Raw genomic sequence first — 5,026 nt, forward strand, 5'->3', positions numbered from 1 at the left:
CTCCATCCAACAAGTATTTATTAAGGATCTACTGTGTTGGGGAAAGCAAAGTGAACTAGACAGACCCAATTTCTTCCCAGTCAAGGAACTCTGTCCCTTCCCAACCAAGTGCCTTAAGTCATTGACCAAGAAAGATAAGTGAACAGTATTTAAACTATGGAATGACAGAAATCTTTTGTTTAACTACATAATTATTAACATCCAAGGAAATCTCGATCTCCTCTGAGGGTGATTGTAAGTTCCATAATTTCTGCTCTACATATTTTCCTTTTCTCTTTATTTTTTTTAAGATTTTATTTATTCATGAGAGACACAGAGGGAGAGGGGGGCAGAGATACAGGCAGAGGGAGAAGCAGGCTCCACGCAGGGAGCCCGATGCAGGACTCGATCCCGGGACTCCAGGAGATCACGCCCTGGGCCAAAGGCAGGCACTAAACTGCTAAGCCCTCCAGGGATCCCTCCTTTTCTCTTTAAACATCAAGTCCAAAAATGATTAGCCAGAACCCATGACCTTCCTTGCCAGCTTAATGCTATATTACATCTCCTTCATTACTGCAGTCAAAAAACTGAGTTTAGTTTTAATGTCACACTAGACATTATTGGATGGTCCCTATGATTAAGAACTCATCTTAGTGACTTCTTGTTCTCTTATTCACCAGATTCTCCAAAGAGCACAGGTTTATCTCCCACTACATTTGGGGCTGCCACATGAGAGTGTTTTCCAAAAGATGTCATGGGGGATGGGTCCCAGAGTAGGCATAGATTGCTCAAGGTTGGGTTTGGGACCACAAATGCATAGAGAATAAACCAAGACTTCAAGGCCTGAGATCATAGAAAGAGAAGATCAAACAATGCCTGGGCACTGGAACATACCCGTTACATGTCAATTTCTTAACATTACTAAGGAGAATTAAATTTGCAGAAAGATGAAAAATCGACAGTCAGTGGTAAAATCCAGAAAGCACACAAAGAAGTGACAGCACTGGCCTTTAAGAACATATCCTAGAAAAATTGTTCTTAGCTTTGTTTTTATATCCTCAATGGTATGATACACTGTTTTTGAGACCCTGACAGAATAGAGATTCAAAATAAGAAACTCTCCGGGGCAGCCCTGGTGGCTCAGCGGCTTAGTGCCGCCTTCAGCCCAGGGCATGATCCTGGAGACCTGGGATCAAGTCCCATGTCGGGCTCCCTGCATGGAGCCTGTTTCTCCCTCTGCCTGTGTCTCTGCCTCTCTCTCTCTCTGTGTCTCTCATGAATAAATAAATAATTAAAAAAAAAAAAAAGAAACTCTCCTTATTTCCTTAACTAGTTTTTCTGGTCTAAAAAGAAGTACAATCACCAAATGAGGAAAAAAGCCTCTCATTAACTTTCATAACCATAACAACTCTGTACTCGAATTTTAGAACAAAAATATGCAGAGTTGAGTTGGAGAGGTGAAAATCATTGTCCAACTTCAGTCCTCAATCCGTCCACATCTCTAATTACTGTTAAGAAACTGGAATCCAGCACTAGTCTATACTGAGTGTTGCTCCAGAGGCTCAGAGTAAATGTTGCTGACAAAACTTCTAAGTGTTCTAATGAGTAGAGCTTGAGAAGCAAAATAATTCCTTAACTGAGTATGATGCATGAATAGGGTTAAAGGTGGAGAGCATGCTTAATCCGGTAATCACTTACAGAAAATGTGGGTAATTTCTCTGGAGACAACAAGCCCAATTACTCATAATGCACTATACGGGGCAGTGCTCAAGAGAATAGGCACCACTGCACTACTAATTTAGGTCTGGCATACATCCACACTCTTTTGACAATCCTTGCTCCCCCACCTTTTCCCCCGCCAAAACTAATGAAATAATGTTTGATGGCACCATCAGGGAGGTAGCATAATGAAAGTTATAACCTGGGCTTTTAAGTCCTTTAGGTTAGAATTCTAGAACTACTACATAGCCAAAAACACTCATTTCATCAATGTTCTGCTTAGATGTGTTCCTGCAAGTTAGAGGTAGCCTGTAGTGAATTTACAAATAAGAAATACAGAGCAGTCTTTTCTCCTTCTGATCATATTCCTCCCAGTTACTTAATATCTGGCCCACCCATAGCCTTGCCAGATGCCTAGCTAGTAAGCCCTTTATTTCCCAGGGTTCATTCATGTCCATACCTGGTAATGTTCCAAGAAAGGGCTCTTATAGTCTCAGTAAGTTGCCTGTCTTCTTCTGGAAGCCTTCATCTAACAGAATCAACGTTGCCCTCTGCACTTAAGTTTGTATTTACTACTCAGTTTTTTCATATTAATAACCTTTCCCATTCACTTATATGCAAAGTTGTTAATAAAAATATTTAGGAAGAGAAGATTCTATGTCATCCTAAGTCCAGCAAGATGTCAACATTGATAGTACTTCTAAAACTTAAGTACATGTAGAATCTCAAGATATTAAGGTTTCAAGGATTGAAGACTAACAAGAAATATAAGTGGTACTTTGATATCACCAAAGTCACTACCTTTTGAGATGTGAATTTCACAAGGTAGACAATTCAAATGATGTATTAAGGCTCAAATTTCAAGGGTGAACTATACCCTTGAAATACTACATTGTACTACATTGTGTTTTCACATTGTATAAAATACTACATTGATTTCACAAAGCTCACCAGGGAAGATGACCCACTGAAAGGATAATTGAGAAGACTTTAATGAAGATACTTGAATTAAAAGTGAATAGGATTAAGGGAAACCAAGTCAGGATGGTGAAATATCTCAGATGTCCAGATCTTTTTTTTTTAAGATATTATTTTATTCATGAGAGACACAGAGAGGCAGAGACATAAGCAGAAGGAGAAGCAGACTCCCTGCAGGAAGCTTGAAGTGGGACTCAATCCCAGGACCCTGGGATTACAACCTAGGCCAAAGGCAGACGCTTAATCACTGAGCCACCTGTCCACATCTTTCTCAATAATAGAAATGTTCTACAGCTACACTAATACCATTGACATTAGCTATATGTGGCTATTGAGCACTTAAAATTGATTAATGAGGGATCCCTGGGTGGCGCAGCAGTTTAGCGCCTGCCTTTGGCCCAGGGCGCGATCCTGGAGACCTGGGGTCGAATCCCACGTTGGGCTCCCGGTGCGTGGAGCCTGTTTCTCCCTCTGCCTATGTCTCTGCCTCTCTCTCTCTCTCTCTCTCTCTCTGTGTGTGTGTGATTATCATGAATAAATAAAAAATTTAAAAAATAAAATAAAATTGATTAATGAGAGGTGCCTAGGTGACTTGGTCGGTTAAGCCTCTGACTCTTCATTTCAGCTCAGGTTATGATCTCAGGATCATGGGATTGAGCCCCATGTCAGGCTCACACTCAGTGGGGAATTTGCTGCTTGAGATTCTCTCTCTCCCCCTCTGCCCACTCTCATGTGCTCTCCCAAATACATGTTTTTAAAAATTGATTAATGCAACTAAGTCACTGAATTCTTCATTTTAATCTTAAAGTTTAAATAGCCATATGTGACTAATGGCTGCTATATTGGACAGTGCAGCTCAGGTCTAAGAGAGAGCCATTAGAACTCCTAAGCCTAAAGAGGTAAGGAAGAACAATTACTGGAACCTGGAGTAATGCAGAATTAGGACCATATCTTATTGGAGAGAACTGTAGGACAGGAGCTGTGTAGCCTTTGACAGAGAATGCATCCACTGCTAACTTGTAGATTGGCAGAGGAAACAGAGTATCCTGACCCATTCTTCCTGCCCAACCACCCTTCCTCTGGTGCCTCTGACTGGTAGAATTCACCAGAAACTTGAGGACAAGAAAACTTTTTTATAGTCCATAAGGTCAGCACAGAACATACTATGTTCTCCATACTAAAGGATAGAGACTAGATCTGGAGCAAAACATTAGCTAACCATGTAGAAAATAAGTTGAGGCATCAAATGTTTGGCTTATTAGCATTATAAATCTAAATAAATATGGAACCAGTGGCGAAAAAAAAGAAAAAAGCCCTATTTTTCAATAAAGTCCAACCAATGTGTCTTACTAAAGCTATCCCAGAGTTCTGCGCTGCACTAAATGGCACAATGCTTTAATCAAACTGTAACTGAGTCCATTTCAGATTTCATACATGAAGAATGAGGTCAAATCATGTCCCTTCAGCTATATTCAACCTTGTATTCTTTTAAGATAGCCTCCTAAAAACAAGGCCTCAAAAATTGGCTAAAAACTCATTACGGGGATCCCTGGGTGGCTCAGCGGTTTAGCGCTTGCCTTTGGCCCAGGGTGTGATCCTGGAGACCCGGGATTGAGTCCCGCATCGGGCTCCTGGCATGGAACCTGCTTCTCCCTCCTCCTGTGTCTCTGCCTCTCTTTCTCTGTGTCTATCATAAATAAATAAATAAATCTTAAAAAAAAAAAAAAACTCATTACTGTACCTCTCCACAGAAATCTTTAGTAAAAAGCAAAAGATTTATGTAATATGCAGAGAAACCAGAGTATCAACCTTGCTGTTTTTTTTTTTTAAGATTTTATTTATTTATTCATAGAGACACAGAGAGGGGTGGGGCAGAGGAAAGAGCAGGCTCCATGCAGGGAGCCTGGCGTGGGACTCGATCCCTGATCTCCAGGATCACACTCCAGGCTGCAGGCGGCGCTAAACTGCTGTGCCACTGGGGCTGCCTTGAGTATCGACCTTGTATTCTTACCAAGGATCTGTGTTAAACTTTTTCAAAGTAACATCTCAAATCACAAAGCCTGACAGCGGGAAATTTTTCACTTGCCTTAGGCTAAGGGTCATTCTAAATAAATGAATAAACTTAGATGAGGAAAACCAATAAACTAGACACAAAGGAATCCAACCCCCCCCCCGCCCCCGCCCCAATTCCTACTCTAGGACTGTATTCTCTTCAGATAGGCCTACTTATGCTTTACTTTTGTACCACCTCTCTGTTATGTTTTAACAACTTCTTTCACTTTCTGCAGTGGATAGCAGTGCTAATGAGAAGAAAAAGGGGAAGGAAGGAGTGGTAATGTCCACAGTCAAA

The 5,026-nt window shown here is 41.0% G+C and overlaps 1 pseudogene; it reads right to left on the reverse strand.

Annotated features, from left to right (window-relative positions):
- Positions 1-4,396: 4,396 nt before the first annotated feature.
- Positions 4,397-4,481, reverse strand: LOC140623380 (U5 spliceosomal RNA; annotated as a pseudogene).
- Between the last annotated feature and the right edge of the window lie 545 nt (positions 4,482-5,026).

This window comes from Canis lupus, chromosome 32 (assembly GCF_048164855.1).
Source record: "Canis lupus baileyi chromosome 32, mCanLup2.hap1, whole genome shotgun sequence".
In the NCBI taxonomy this organism is placed as follows: Eukaryota; Metazoa; Chordata; class Mammalia; order Carnivora; family Canidae; genus Canis; species Canis lupus.